This window comes from Hemicordylus capensis, chromosome 6 (genome assembly GCF_027244095.1).
Source record: "Hemicordylus capensis ecotype Gifberg chromosome 6, rHemCap1.1.pri, whole genome shotgun sequence".
Taxonomy (NCBI): Eukaryota; Metazoa; Chordata; class Lepidosauria; order Squamata; family Cordylidae; genus Hemicordylus; species Hemicordylus capensis.
Window position 1 is genome coordinate 9,427,380 of NC_069662.1, and position 16,744 is coordinate 9,444,123.

Here is a 16,744-nt window from a genome sequence, read left to right on the forward strand (position 1 = left end):
GGTGTCCAGCCAAGAGAGGACAGACAAATTAGCATCTGAGGCGGGGAAGGGGCCAGCTGGCGTACCCCTCCTCCAGATGGCGGCTCTGCAGAGCATCCCTTCCCCTCCTGCCACTAGCCAATTTAATTAAGGCAAGAGGAGTAATGATGGTCATTAGCATCATCGCCCAGAATCAGCGGCTGCTTTGGCAGCTTGGCCGGCCAACCACGTGCGTGCTTCTGACCCCTAGTGGACACAAGCTGCAGGTCTCCCAGGCGTTGTTTGTTTCACACAGGGCTTCTTTTTTCCCTTAGATGTTTTGAGTGCCTGCTTCAAAATGGAAACTATGAACTCGGCAAATGAGCCTTTGCAAACACATGCCCCATATGCACACACACAAAGCTGTGATTGTCTGCATCTCTTTGTATATAAGGGGTGTGTGTGTGTGTGTGTGTGTGTGTTTAAGGGACCGAGAAGGGCAAAGGAGCACCCTAAACATGTTGAAAGGAACTTTGGGAAAAGCTGCTTCTTCCCAATGTGGTAGGCACTCTGCTCATGCTCTGAAGCCCTCAGCCTGAGAGACCAGAGGAAGGTTGCAACTCTAAACAAAAATTCACACAGTGTGTGAGACAGGGGTTCCCAACCTGTGTTCCTCCAGATGTTGGACCACAACATCTGATGGGACGATAACTCCCATCACCCCCAGTTTGGGATGGTGGGAGTTGTAGTTCAGCAACATCTGGGGAACCACAGGTTGGAAACCCCGGGTAGAAGAGATTGACCAGGAGAAGCACTCAAATATTTTGCTTTGTGTGCTATGTCCTTATACCTTTCATTGCTGTGACATGGATTGCATCTCTTTTTCACACTCTGGATAAAACATTTTAATGATTACTGCTGGGTCCCTCAGTTTGGTAAACAACCGCTCATGTTAAATGTTGTGATTCTTTTCTCTCTCTTGGTTACACAGTCAGACAGGTGTTACTGACTGGTTTGTTTTATCCAGACATCGAGTCCTTCCCAAGGACCTGGGATGGCTGAATTTTATTCTTATTCTTATTATTTATTTATTTATTTATTTATTTTTGTTTCTCTTCTGATGGTTTTCTAATTTGGCACACAAGATCTTCTGATGAAGCCCTCCTCCAGATTTTATTGATTGATTTATTGCATTTATATACTGCCATGGACAATTGAGTCAATACCACCCCATATAAAATCTCTGGGTGGTTTACAAATTAAAACACAACAACAATGAACACCTTAAATCATAAAAGGAATCTGAAGATCCCATCTTGTGGGGAGTTCCAACAAGGGCCGATGCCACCATTAGTTCACCTAGGCAGCTACCTAGGGCACAGACCTCAGAGGGGCGCAGAGTGTCGAGTGTCAATGTGTTTGCCTAGGGCACAAAATAGTCTGGCACGGCCCTGGTTCCAACTATGGATTAGCTTCTACCAAATAGCATGGTCTTCTCTGCAGCAGCTCTCATACTATATCACTCTCTCCCTTCCAGAGACAGGCAAATCCATTTTTGTTTCTGTTGGCTTATGAGGACTGCTATATTATTATTATTATTATTATTATTATTAACATTTATATCCCGCTCTTCCTCCAAGGAGCCCAGAGCGGTGTACTACATACTTGAGTTTCTCTTTCGCAACAACCCTGTGAAGTAGGTTAGGCTGAGAGAGACGTGACTGGCCCAGAGTCACCCAGCAAGTCTCATGGCTGAGCGGGGATTTGAACTTGGGTCTCCCCGGTCCTAGGCCAGCACTCTAGCCACTACACCACGCTGGTATTCCTCATGCTGTTTTGTTTTCTTGCACTGGTTGGTTTGTTTTGTTAAGTGTTAAGTTATTGTGGGGTGGAAAGTCGGTCTTGTGGTAGTAAGCATGAATCGTCTCTTTTGCTAAGCAGGCATTGCCTTGGTTTGCATTTGGATGGGTAATTATACTTACTGCCTGCTGTCAGATATTGATGGCGCTATAGCTCATTGGTACACAGGAAGCTAATTCAGACTGAGTCTAGCTCACTATTGTCCACACGGACTGGCAGCAGCTCTCTAATATTCTAGGGGAAAGAGCTGGCCTTGTGGCAGCAAGCATGACTTGTCCCCTTTGCTAAGCATGGTCTGCCCTGGTTTGCATTTGAATGGGAGGCTTGATGTGTGAGCACTGTAAGAGATTCCCCTCAGGAGATGGGGCCACTCTGATGCCAGGGAGAGAACTTGGAACCCAGATGCTCTTCCCAGAGTGGCCCCATCCCCCAAGGGGAATATCTTCCAGTGCTCACACATCAAGTCTCCCATTCAAATGCCACCAGGGCGGACCCTGCTTAGCTAAGGGGACAAGTCATGCTTGCTACCACCAGGCCAGCTCTCCTCTCCTATTATTGCTTCTGGTTGGGTCATGAGATTCCAATTGGAGCAAGAGGCTGCTGCTGGAACCCCACAGCCAGACACCTATATAGATCCACTTGCCAGTGGCAAATGCTCCCAGCCCTCTGGTGAGCAGAATAGCCCGCAGCGCCCACTTCTCCTCCCTAGAGGTCTCATTCCCACAGCCATTTCTGAGAAGGTAAGGAACAGCAGGGATCCTTTCTGAGCAGTCAGAGCAGGCTCCTCTGTCCTGCTGCTTCTGACCAGCTCCATAGCCCAGTGCAAATGACAAAAGACCTAAAGAGTCAAGCCTGAGTCTGTGGATCCCTGTCCCAAACACAACACAGGAGAAGCAGAACAACTCGGGGTGCATGGCAGGGCAGGTGTGCCCAGAAGTGCCGCAGGTATTGTGGGCCGGGGCCTGCACTTTGGAGTGCCCCGGGATGAGTGCCGGATGATGCCAGGAAGGGTGGGAGAGAAGCCAAGGGACAGCCACGGAGGAGCTGGTGGCTGCCAAACGTCAGCGAGGCTTCCCAGCTAGAGGTGCCAAGCTGGGGACATTGCCATGTGAGCTGGCACCCAGCACCAGACTGGGAACGGTGCCCTGCGGTCCTAGCCAATCTGGATGAAAAAGAGCAGGGAGAGGCAAAAGAGATAGGGATTGTCGGGGCAGAGAAGCAGGAAACATTGGCGGGGGGGGGGGGGGATTCCAGATTCTACCCCCCAGCGGTGGAAAAGAGACCCATGGCTCTGGAGTTCTGCCCCCAGCTCAGAGAGGAGAGGGAGATCGAGTGGAATGGGCAGAGATACAAGGAAACGGTTTACACTGGGGAGCCAGGATTCCTTGGGGCTGGAGAAGCAAAAAGGGCCAGGAGTCAGAATTCCTGGCTTCTGTTCTGTTCTTAACTGTGGGAACCTGGGAGGAGGAGGAGAGGGAGGAGGAGGAGGAGGAGGAGGAGGAGGAGGAGGAAGAGAAAGAGGAGGAGGAGGAGAAGGAGGAAGAGGAGGAGGAGGAGGTCCCAGAGCTCTCCTCTGAAATCCAGGCAGCAGACTGAGTGAGCTGGGTTTGTAATGCTCTTCACATAAAACCATACCATTTCAGATACTAATACATGAAGCTGCCTTATACTAGGAACATAGGAAGCTGCCATAGACTGAGTCAGACCATTGATCCATCTAGCTCAGTATTGTCTTCACAAACTGGCAGCGGCTTCTCCAAGGTGGCAGGCAGGAGTCTCTCTCAGCCCTCTCTTGGAGATGCTGCCAGGGAGGGAACTCGGAACCTAGATGCTCTTTCTAGTGCGGCTCCATCCCCTGAGGGGGAATATCTTCCAGTGCTCACACATCAAGTCTCCCATTCATATGCAACCAGGGTGGACCCTGCTTAGCTAAGAGGACAAGCCATGCTTGCTACCACCAGACCAGATCTCCTAGTTGTTGGACTATAACTAGGATGATGGTAGTTGCAGTCTAACATAATCTGGGGACCCAAGCTGGGGAACGCCAACCCTAGGGGAAGGGGAAAATGACAGTAGCTACACATTCAGTTAACAGACAGGAGTCCTGAGGCACCTTAAAGACTGCATTTATTATGGCACCTTCATGGGTGAGAATCCACTTCATCAGATGCATGCAGAAGCGCACCTAGGTAATTTTGGAGCCTGCACCTAAAGGCCTTTGGAGGGCCCCCCTCCGCTGCAAATTAAGCATCATCATGCTCTGCCGGGCGACCACACCACCCCGGACAGACGAAAGAGGATTTGGGGCCCCCCAGGGGCTGTGGAGGCCCTGGACTTTGGCCCCCAAGTCCAGGGGTAAGAACGCCTCTGGATGCATGGGGGGCTCTAGTCCATGGAAGCTTTTGCTTAAGAACATAAATCGAGTTAGTCTTTAAGATACCACAAGACCTTCCACATTATTCTCACAACAACCCTGTGAGGTAGGTTAAACGGAGTGATACTGGCCCGGGGCCACCCAACGAGTGAGCTTCACGAGCGACTGAGCTGGGGCTCGAACTCACGTGTTTCTAGTCCAAACCCAACACTAACCACTACATCACACTGACAAACACAGCAGCTGCTCAAGGCTTTTTGTCACATAAACCCGCACTGAAAAGGGGAAAGACGCGAGGATTTGAAATCCTAACCCCATTTTTTACATTTCCAGGCACTGAAAGGGTGGAGAAATACTGTTTCTGGTCCTTTACTGCTCTTTACCCATCTGGGTGACGCGTGCACACAATCACTCACACCCTTTCACTCTGGATTAAGACAGTCAGAGTAAATATCCCCCTTCCGCCCACAGTCACCACTGCTTATCCCGCTTAGCAGCATCCTAGGAGTTAGGAAGGTGGTTGCTTGAATGGTTCTTTCACTACTCCTGACAACACCACGGCATTGCGCCAGGGTAACGAACCATGTTAAATTGCTTTCTGGAAGAGCCCAGTTCAGACATTATGCTGGACACCCATACAAGTGTACAGTGTACACAGGTCCAGATCTGTACACAGGTACAGTCACCCAGAAGATATGCTGAAGGCAGGTACAGAAGCACACTTCCTCTCTGTACCCTGCATTTGAAGGGCCTGTATCCAGGTTCACTTCTAAAATGAACACAGGTATTGTCACTCACACAAGCACGTGCACCAGTTGGACACTCATACAGCATAATGTGTAGTGGTTAGAGGGTTGGACTAGGACTAGTTCAAATCCCCACTCAACCATGAAACTCACTGGGTGACTCTGGGCCAGCCATGTATCTCTCAGCCTAGCCTACCTCACAGGGTTGTTGTGAGCATAAAAATAACCATGGACCACCGCTCTGAGCTCCTCAAAGGAAGAGCGGGATATAAGTGTAAAATAAATAAATAAATAAATAAATATGTCTGAATCAGGCTGTTTTCTCTCTCTCTGGCTCTCTCATCTATTTCTACAACTCTGTTCCTTAGCAGAAGGTTCCAAGTTCCCTCCCGGGCAGCATCTCCAAGATAAGGCTGAGAGAGATTCCTGCCTGCAACCTTGGAGAAGCCGCTGCCAGTCTGTGAAGGCAATACTGAGCTAGAGAGACCAATGGTCTGACTCGGTATATATGGCAGCTTCCTATGTAACTGCGCAGAAACCCAGTTCCCACAGCACCACTGCACGAACCGTGTCTCCTGCCCGCACGTTGCATCGGAGTAAACCCTGCCTCGCCCCACCCTCCTCCGTTTCCCCCCTGCGATGCCGCCCGCCACTAGTAAGGCTGGAGGCAGGGGGCTTTTCCTAGCTAGCCTTCGCCAGCCAGCTCCTCCTCCCTCCTCCTCCAGGTCCCGGACCAGACTAGGGCGGGGGCGCGTGGGGGCGGATCCTGAGCCGACTGCGCCCGGGAGAGGCGGCCGCGGCAGCCGCAGAAGGCGAGAGCCCAGCCAGGCAGCCACGGGGCGGCGGCGTGCGCTGTGCTGGGCGGCACAAAGGAGGGCTCAGCCCGCTCCAGCCGGAGACCGGAGACGGAGACCACGCCGCCCCTGGGGAGGGGCTCTTCCCAGCGGCCCCCGCTTGGAGCGGCGGGGCTCCCCCTTTCTAAGTCGCCGCCCCTGGGAGCTCCTCTGCGGATCGCGGCGGCGTCGGAAGGTGAGCTGCGAAGAGGCGACGGATTAAGATTGACACAATCTGGGTGTTTCCCCCTAAAACCTTCCTCGGCGGTGGTGGGTGAGGGAGGAAAAGCATCTTTTTCTCTCCTCTCTCTCTGTGTCCCCAGCTAGAACTTACATGCGGCCCACGAATCTCTTGCTCCGTGGGCAAGGCTCGACTCCACACCACGTGAAGTTGCTTTTTTTTTTTTTTGGAAAGAGTACCGTTGACCATGTGCAGAGTGCCCTTTGCCTCCCCGCCGAATCCCGGTGACCCGCCTCTACTTCCTATGGCAGAGTTGACGGGCAGACTGCAGGGTTACAGAAGCGATCTTCTGTAGCCCTGCTTCCCCCCCCCCCCCAAAAATTCACTCTCTAGGGCCAGATGCGAAGTAATGCCTCGCGGTGCAAGGATACGCTTCGAATTAAGGACTTCTGGACATTTTCCGCTCAGGACCAGGTTTATTTTTCTATGTAAACCGCTTTGGGAACTTTGGTTGAAGAGCGGTATATAAATATGTGTAGTAGTAGTTGGATGTTGTTTTCAACCCGGAACTGAGCCCCCAGTCCTTCACACACAAATCCACTCCTGGTTTTCTCCCAAGGTTTCTTCGTTTCAGTCGCCTAATTTCAGGAGTGGGTGAGGTGTCTTCTTTTTTGTTGCTGTTGGCAGGCAATTGCAAGTTGGAAATGCTTGCTGATCTTGCAAATCCCCTTCAGTCAGCTCGACTAGTCGATCCCCGAGTTACCTTCTCTCCACCCTGCCCCACGGGGTTTTAACGTGGGATGGCTTTCAGGCCAGAAGAGATGGTTCCTGGTCTCTTCCATTCAGGAGATGGATTTTAAAAAAACTAGGAAGTTGCCTTATACTGAGTTATATTGGCAGCAGCTCTACATGGAGAAGGGTTGAACCAAAGTCTTTCTCATGCTATCCGGGATCTTTTAACTTCAGGGTTCTTAACCTTGCCCACCCCCCAAAAGATGATGTTGGACTACAATGCCCATTATCCACTGCTGGCTGTGGATGATGGGAGTTGTAGTCCAACAACATCTGGGGGACCGAGGTTAAGAATCCTTGTTTTATCTGGAGATGCCAGAGGCTGAATCTAGGATGTCTGTTTATCCATCGTATGCTCTGCTGCTGAGCTGTGAACACTTAGGAGTAAGCCTTGCTGAACGTTCTGGCACTCGCTTTGGATAAACAAACACAGGTTTGTATCTTTAGCATGCTGCCCAGCCTTATTAACAGTTTGGGCCATTGCCCTTCTTTCTACCAGCAATAGCATCAGGGGGGAAAAATAAGTGTGTGAGGGGCATGGAAGAAGCAGAGTGCAATTTTTGGAGGGAGGGAGCTAAATCTTTCCTTTTTGCTTTCTGAAATAAGGGTATTTTTCACTGGAAGGCTCCCATGTTAGCCATATTTTCTACTGATTTTGGTGGGGTTAACTTTTAAATGATTTTCAGTTCATATTATGATCCAGCAACAGGTATCCAGCCCTCTCCTGTCGACTCAGGGCAAGTCATGTTTGCTTTTCTTGATGGGTTTCTTATCCCTTTTGTGCGCGCCTTATTCACAAATTTGCTGTGCTCTCAACTCCTCCCTCCCATCTGCAGTGTAGGGAATGTTGGCCTACCTTGCAGGGATATTTTAGAGGTGATTGAGCTAATGTATATGAAGCTTTTTTGTAGGTTTGAAATGAAAGTGCCCTGATTAATCGGGCAGTTTTTGTTTCTTTTAAAAAAGACTTAATACCAGCAATTATAAAAACCATTGGAAGTAGGTATATTCCTAAGAGAGGCATTCTCCTATTTGCAGGGCAGGGAATGTTTCTACAGTAGTGCTTGTTGTGATATGCGTGTGCTATAATCGAATAAGAAAAAATATGCTTTTTCTGTCATCACTATTGTTTTGAATTAAATGGAACATTTTTCCAAGTACGAACATAGGAAGCTGCCATATACTGAGTCAGACCATAGGTCCATCAAGCTCAGGATTGTCTACACAAACTGGCAGCAGCTTCTCCAAGGCTGCAGGCAGGAATCTCTCTCAGCCCTATCTTGGAGATGCTGCCAGGGAGGGAACATGTGCTGTACAGCTCTTACGATTCACCAGTTAACTCAGAGGTTCTCCGGCTTGGGTCCCCAGCTGTTATTGGACTACAACTCCCATCACCCCCTGCTGCAGTGGGAAAATCACAGGGGGAAATGGGAGTTGTTGTCTTACAACAGCTGGGGAGCCACCTTTGAGAATCTCTGAATTAAGGTTCTTTAATTGGTTGCAATTCCTTCTTAATAATTGCCATTCAAATATCCCCTTGCCCAGCTCAGTACTGGGGAGCAGCTATCAAGGGGGCCTCATTGTGTAACCGTTGCTGATTTCACTCGTCACACAGAGAATGCTACACTGTGTGTGGGCAACCTGTCAGCCAAATTCCAGGGTGCTTCTTCTCTTGCATTCTCCTTTCTGCCAGAAGCTGAAACTGACAAAACCCAGATGACCCGGTTTTGGGCTCCCTGTCCAGGATTTTGCAACCCCTGTGGGCACATATGTGTGCCGTTCTGCAATTTTCCATGGTGACGTTACTGTAGAGCGAATGGCCGGTTGTGGCTTGGGGAGGGATGGGGAGAGGGTGAGGTCTTCTAGGGCCTGAGGCGAGAAGCCAGCTGGGAGGGTTCCTTCTTGAGGAATCAAAGGGAGAGTTTGGGGTCTGGAGAACGGATGGAGGAAACCCTCGGGCCAGAAGTGAGTCAGTATCTGAGGTCAGAGACGAGAGAGCGGAAGAAGCCCAACTTGCCTGAAAGCCGGGAAGACACTTGGTACTGCCTGTGGACTCAGTGTGGGTTCCTGGGTCAAACTGCAGGTCGGCCTTGCCTACAAAACCAGGGCATGTCTTGGAGGAAACGAAAAGTGGGACCACTCCCATCACTTGGTTTCCCGACAGCAGTTGAGAATGTCAGCCGTCTTGTGTGGGGGACAGCTGGTCTGTGTGTGGGGAGTCACAGGCACAAATGTTCTCGCGCGTTGCAGGCAAGTGGTACAAAGCTTGCCACTTCTCGCTTCAAAGGAATGCCACGAGGCGGCCAGCTGCCAAGAAGACTTCTGGATTGGATGTCCTTCTCCGGGAGTCCTCTCTCTTAGAGCAGGGATTGGGGGAACTTCAGCTAGCTACACACACACACACACACACACTTTCACATAACACACAAGCCCTGTTCAGACATTAAGGCAATTCACACGATCATCATAAGAAGGCCCAAGGCCTCTCTAGTCCAGCATCCTGTTTCACACAGAGGCCCATCAGATGGGCATGCCCTCTCTCCTGCTGTTGCTCTCCTGCAACTGATATTTGGAGGTATCATGCCTCTGAGGCTGGAGGGGGCCTCTAACCCTCAGATTAATAGCCATTGATAGATCTGTCCTCTATGAAATTATCTAAACCCCTCTTAAAGCCACCCAGGCTGTTGGCTGTCACCACATCTTGTGGCAGAGAATTCCATAGGTTGATGATTGATTGAGTGATCAATTTAGATATTGCTTTTCATTAAAATAATCTCAAAGTGGTTTACAATATAACTTAAGCAATGCATAATTACAATACAAAGGTGCAGATGATCTCAAAAATTAAAATACAGAATACAAAAGTGCAGATAATATATACATGTAAATATAAATTTAATAACCCATAAAATAATGATACATAACACAAAGCACCAGCGGTAAAAACAACAATACTCTCATTCCAAAGCCTGGGTGAAGTGCCAAGTTTTTACTGTTTTCCTAAAAACTTTCATGGAGACTGGTGAGTGGATTTCAGCTGAGTGAGCATTCCAAAGCCTGGGGGCAGTGACTGAGAAGGCCCTGTCCTGCGTGCTCAACAACCGAGCCTCTTTCACAGTTGATACGCACAGCAGAGCTGCCTCTGATGATTGGGTCAAGCGGGCAGAAACCCTTGGGAGCAAGTGATCCTTGAGATATCCAGGGCCCAAACCCTTAAGGGCTTTAAAGGTCAAAACCAGCACCTTGAATTGGAGCCGGAAACAAATTGGTAGCCAGGCAGCTCTTTCAGGGTGGGTGTAATATGATCCCGACGGGCAGCTCTGGATACAATCCTAGCTGCTGTGTTTTGCATGAGCTGCAGTTTCTGAATATTCTTCAAGGGCAGCCCCATGTAGAGTGCGTTACAGTAATCTAGCTGCGACGTGACTAGGACGTGGGTAACTGTGGCCAGTTCTTCTTTCTCGAGAAAGGGATGCAGCTAACGCACTAGCCGAAGCTGTGCAAAAAGCTGGTGCCACTGCGACCACCTGAGCTTCCAAAAGCACCTCCATCTTGTCTGGATTCAATCTCAGTTTACTAGCCCACATCCAGCCCATCACAGCCTCCAAGCCCCAATTCAGATCATCCACTGCCTCCCTAGGATCAGAGCATAAGGAGAGATAGAACTCTGTGTCATCTGCATATTGCTGACAGTGCAGTCAGTGTCCCTGAATGACCTCTCCCAGCGGTTTCATGTGGATGTTGAACAGCATGGTGGGAACAAGAAGTTGATGATATGTGGTGTGAAAAAGTGCTTCCTTTTGTCAGTCCTAAATCTTATTGGAGGGTGTGGGGGCGGCGTTGTTGTTACATCCTGATTTTTTATTTTTATGAGAGGAGAGCTGGCCTTGTAGTAGCAAGCATGACTTGTCCCCTTAGCTAAGCAGGGTCCGCCCTGGTTGCAAATGAATGGGAGACTTTATGTGTGAGCACTATAAGATATTCCCCTCAGGGGATGGAGCCACTCTGGGAAGAGCATCTAGGTTCCAAGTTCCCTCCGTGGCAGCATCTCCAAGATAGGGCTGGGAGAGATTCCTGCCTGCAACCTTGGAGAAGCCGCTGCCAGTCTGTGTAGACAATATTGAGCTAGAAGGACCAATGGTCTGACTCAGTATATGGCAGCTTCCTATGTTCCTGTGATAGTGAGTGAGCAAAGAACTGGGTTGGAGGAGCAGGGAGTGATTCTGTGTGGGAGGCAGGAGCTGGGTAGGACAGCTTTACCTCCTCTCTTGGTCAAATGCTTGGTATGAGAGCTGGGTAGGGTGGCCCTGTTCTGCACATCTCCTTTCACTAGATCAACACCCCCCACCCCCGGTCTCCTGCTAATGGAGCAAAGAGAAACCTTTTCAAAGTGGTGATTATGTTTAGCAGGGGGAGAGCAACTGGCCTTCTCCAACCCCAGCACAGCATCCCTACAGTGGCTGTTGCTGGTGTCTATCTTAAGTTTTTTTTAGACTGTGAGCTTTTTCGGACAGGGAATCATCATCTTATTTATTATCTGATCAGTTATTCATTTTTCTATGTAAACTGCTTATCAGATTTTTGTTAAAAAGCGGTATATAAGTAGTCAACGTTGTCATTTGCTCACACACTCAAATATTGGGAACGCGCAGAGCTCCTGAAACTGGGTAGGATGCTTGTCCTATTTGGAGTTCACTTATGTGAATGGCCTCATTATGTTGTAAAAGTGTACAGATGTCCATATGCTTGTACACATTTGTGTGTGTATGACTGGGCCTTTGTTCGTCTTAAAAGTGAACCTTGGAACAGGCCCCTCAAATGCATGGTCCAGGTAAGAAGTGTAGTGCTGTGCCTGCATTCCACGTAATGTGTGAACGATTGCACCACGTACAGATCTGAACCAATGCACATTGTACACTTGTTGTATGAGCGTTGACTATAACATGTGAATACGACTGCACACACTCTTTTTTTTCCTGAATTAAAATTGGAGGCCCCCTCGGTAGATCGATTTAAATCGCCAAGGAAAAATGCAATTTGTATAATTAACTGTATAATTAACCTATGGAACTCACTACCACAAGATATGGCAACTGTCACTTGCTGAGATGGCTTAAGGGATTAGATACATTTGCAGAGCCTGGTCTGCCTAAGGCTGTTAGCCTGGTCTGCCTAAGGTTGTTAGCCTGGTCTAAGGCTGTTAGCCTGGTCTGCCTAAGGCTGTTAGCCATGGTAGCTGGATAGAATTTCAATATTCATGGGCAATATACCTCTGAATACCAGTTGTGAGAGAGCACTAGCGGGGCATAGGGGCTTCTTGGAAGCAGCTGTGTGGTGACTGTGGGAAGTAGGATGTTGGACCTGATGGACCTTTGGCTTATCCAGTATGATTCCTCTTGCATAATAATTTGAACTGAATTTCCAGGTGTTTTTTTATTTGTCCATTTCCTGAACAGGCATGCGATACAAATGGGTTGTAATATCAGTTCAGGCATACTAGTTTGCAACTAAATTACAGCTTTATGCAACCTGGGACCATAACCGAAAACCTTTGGTCATGCAGCCCACATGCCTTGCAGGATCATATCTGCTTAGAGATAAGATAAAGATGCCTTTCTCTGCGGGTGTGGAAAGGTATGAAAGGACATTAGTCGCTTGAAGGCTCTGGCAGCATTTTTGTGCAAACTCATCTGGTTGTGAGCCCCACTGAACTCAGTGCCGCCGCTCTGAATAAGATCCGTCAAGGTCCCAAGTGCCCACTGTTCTCTCTAAGGCGTGTGTGTGCGCGCGCATGCGCTCACACATTTTTTTTTTAATGTCCACTCAGTTAATCTTAGATCCCACTCAGGTTGAATCAGGAAGGCCCCACTCTGAATGCATGGGCCCCCTGCTAACTTGGCAAAGAGGCACCTTTTAACATGGTGATTTTCTTTATTTCGCAGGGGGAGAGTAACTGGCCCTATCCACCCCCAGCACACAACCTCCAGTGGCTGTTGCTGGTGTCTTATCTTATATTTCTTTTAGATTGTGAGCCCTTTGGGGTCAGGGAGCCATCCTATCTTATTTATTTATTATTTTTCTGTGTGAACTGCCCAGAGCCATTTTTGGAAGGGTGGTATAGAAACTGAATAATAATAATAATAATAATAATAATAATAATAATAATAATAATAATAATAATGTGTGAACACACTACCTTGATACTGCCGCCCAGAACAAAACTCATTCTGCACACAGATGGAAAAAAATTAGAGAGAGCACTGCAGGTATCCCTAACTTTCCAGGAGCAAGAATTAGTACCCTGTTTACCTGAATCCAAAACTAGCCCCTCCCTCCTCCCTGCTGATTCTTTGATGTTAGAAATGGGTGGTGGGTGGGTCTTTAATTCAGAACAGTATTCCTTGTAATAGGGATTCTCAGATGTCGTTGACTACAACTCCCATAATCCCCAGCTGCAATGGCCCAAGACAGCTGACAGTTAAGATGATGTTGACTACAACTCCCTTTGGCCATTGCAACTGTTGATTATGGGAGTTGTAGTCGACAAGATCTGGGAATCCCTATTACCAGGAACATGGATTCAGAGTCATCTTTTTGTGGGTAAATACGGGTATTGGAAACCATAGAAAACCAGGAAGCATCCCCTAAAATATCGGCAAAAAGGAGACCACATCTCAAATTGCTATGGGATATGAAGTCTTTTAATTATTAGTAGATATTATATGCCCACTTGTTTCAGCCACAAGGCTTTCTTCAAGGGCAGTGAGTTCTGTACTGTAACCTTCCAAGAGATCTCGGTTGAAAGTTTACTGCTTGTGGACTTCCATCCATTACCATGGGTTGGTAATAATTAAAGGACTTCATATTCCATAGCATCTTGAGATATCTCCTTTTTGCTGATAAATACAGGTATAAAGGTAAAGTGTGTCATTGAGTCTGTGTCGACTCTTGGCGACCACAGAGCCCTGTGGTTGTCTTTGGTAGAATACAGGAGGGGTTGACCATTGCCTCCTCCCACGCAGTATGAGAGGATGCCTTTCAGCATCTTCCTGTATTGCTGCTGCCTGATACAGGTGTTTCCCATAGTCTGGGAAACATACCAGCAGGGATTCGAACCGGCAACCTCTGGCTTGCTAGTCAAGTCATTTCCCTGCTGCACCATTAGGTGGCTGTAAATACAGGTATAGCCAGTATTTAACCTGTATTTTAAAAGGGGATTGTCTTAAATTCAGATAGTCTTCTATTTAGGATAAATACAGTGATTGTTGGGCTGCTGTACCCAAATAAACTGGATTGTTTTCATGATTATCAGTTTAAATCAGGGGTTTCCAATCTGAAGCTCCCCAGCTGTTGCTTTTGGACTACAGCTCTCATCACCCCCTGCCACAATGTTGCAGCTTTGGATGATGGGAGTTGTAGTCCAGCAACTACAGGAGAGCCTCAGGTTGGAAACCCAGTCTAAATATTTATAGTTTATACAGTCATAAATATGTTACCTATTGTGTTGTGTCCATAACATGTGACTTCAAAAGTCAGGTGTTTTTGCCCTTGGTTCATTCTTTAACTCAGTGAGGTAGTTCAGAGGATCCTCCAAACTTTTGAGAACATGCCACAGATTAATGTGCTCCTTTCTTCTCTTGTTTTCTCCCTGGTTTGATCAAGCCATAGTTTGTTGTGTCATCCAAACCAGACAGACTTGTCAGGCTGTTCAGACATTATGTATTATGTTGAATGCAGGTACAGCAGCACACTCCATAGGAGCTTAGGAAGCTGCCTCCTACCGAGTCAGACCCTTGGTCTATCTATCTCAGGATTGTCTACACTGACTGGCAGCAGCTGTCTGAGGTTTCAGGCAGAAGCCTTTCTCAGCCATATGTGGAGATGCTAGGGAGTGAACCCAGGACTTTTTGCATGCAAGCATACAGATGCTCCTCTGCTGACTCCTAAGGGGAATATCTCAACAGTGTTCACATGTAGTCTCCCATCCAAATGCATACCAAGGCAGATCCTGCTTAGCAAAGGAGACAATTCCTTCTTTCTACCACAAGCCCTATTTTCCTCCTTCTCTACCACTTCTTGCCTGTACCATGCATTTGAGGGGCCTGTACTTGGGTACAGTCATTTGCCCACAAACATGTATGAGTGTATAGACATCGATACTCATACAACGTAATATCGTTATAGGGCTGTTATGTTGTATGGCTGTACAATCTGAGTACAGTGTATGCAGACTTTTGATCTGTGCTTCGGTACAGATATGTTTAAAGTGTGAGGTATACGTACATCTGTAATCTGTACCCGGCATTTGAGAGATCCAGTCTCCCAGTTGAGCACCTGTGCGGTCATTCAGACAACTCTATGTACATGTATACAATGTGATGTGTGAATAGGCTTTCTTACGATTTGTGTCAACCTGGAAGTGATGGAGGAAACTGGAGGGTACCATGAAAGGAGGGTGCATGCCAGCCAACAGGTTGTTCTTGATTTGGAGAACTGTCTGAAGGTAGGGCAGTGTGTTTGCTATGCAGGCGTAGGCAGCCTTTGACACTCCAGCTCTTGTCTATCCACAATGGCTAGGGAGGATGGGAGTTGTAGTTCCACATCGGCTGGAGTGCCAAAGATTGCTTACTCCTGTGCTAGAGGATCATGGTTTCATTTTGAGATTTATACAAAATACCCCCATAATTTGATTTTTTTAAAAATCCAATTTAATTTATTTTTAAAAGGTCATTGACTGGGAGGAGAGCTGGCCTTGTGGAAGCAGGCATGAATTGTCCCCTTTGTTAAGCAGGGTCTGCCCTGGTTTGCACTTACATGGGAGACTACATGTGAGCACTGTAAGATATTCCCCTTAAGGGATGGGGCAACGCTGGGAAGAGCATCTGAAGGTTCCACGTTCCCTCCCTGGCATCTCTAAGATAGGCTGAGAGAGATTCCTGCCTGTAACCTTGGGCAATCTGCTGCCAGTCTGTGCAGACAATACTGAGCTAGATGGACCAATGGTCTGACTCAGTATATGGCAGCTTCCTACGTTCATTTGACTCCATCCTGGGCATGTTTCACTTTTACACACCAAAATCGTGTTCTTTCTAATTTTTTTCCATCTGTGGGCGGAATGAATTTTGTTTTGAGCAGCAGTATCAAGACAGTATGTGTGCACGTGCGTTCAGAATGGGGCCCTTCTGATTCAGCCTGAGCGGGATCTAAAATGAACTGAGCGGACATCCAAAAACTTGTGAGCGCGCGCATATGCGCATGCCTTAGAAGGAACACTGCTCCAAAAGCCTAAGTTTTATTATGTTTCATGGATAGTAAGAATCCCGCCTTCCTGTCCTTTTGGGCAGTCCAACCCGCTGTGTTTCTGCCGGATCCCCTGATCTAGTCATGCCTCTTCCAGACATGTAGAGAGATAACAATCAGCTCCCTATAAATGTGGGCTACTGTTGTTGTGTTTTTACTTTGAAAGGGATGGAATGATCCAGTCACATCTGATGTGCAGAACTGGCAAGATAACTCTGTCTCTGTAGAGGGTGATTGAGAGACAGCCAGGCCAGTACAATATATCAGTCATGAAGAGAAGCGACAAACAGCCTTATCTAGGAGTGGGTGCTTTGATATGTAATTATTTTATTCGTTCCTTCCTTGTGATGCCCTGGAAGTTCAGGAAGTGACCAAGTTAGGGTTGGCATGACCTGATGGGAAGCGTCTTGGAGTGTGAGAGAGCTGGGTTCAAATTCCACCTTGGGCATAATTGACCTCAATAGGTGATCTCTCTGAGGCTCTGTAAAAGGAGAGAAGTGTCAAGTGCTTCTCACAATTAAAAAGTGCTAAAGAAAAGATTGATAATAATATCAATAGTAGTAATATTGGAGGCCAAAGATCTTTCCAGTAACTGAATGCAGGGAGAGCAGCATCCATTGTGCACCTCAGTTATCATCTTCTGTGAAATGGATCTTCCATGTGCCTGCTTCTTGCAGGCTGCATTCTCTGACCATGATAA

The 16,744-nt window shown here is 47.8% G+C and overlaps 1 protein-coding gene across 8 annotated transcripts in view; it reads left to right on the forward strand.

Moving 5' to 3' along the window:
• Window positions 1-5,645: 5,645 nt before the first annotated feature.
• Window positions 5,646-16,744, forward strand: part of ARHGEF15 (Rho guanine nucleotide exchange factor 15) — a 76,866-nt gene continuing 65,767 nt past the window's right edge. For all 8 annotated transcript variants that reach the window (XM_053265576.1, XM_053265578.1, XM_053265580.1 and 5 more), the window contains exon 1: window positions 5,646-5,967. The gene's annotated coding sequence lies outside the window, so the exon portion shown is untranslated. The remainder of the gene's footprint in view (window positions 5,968-16,744) is intronic.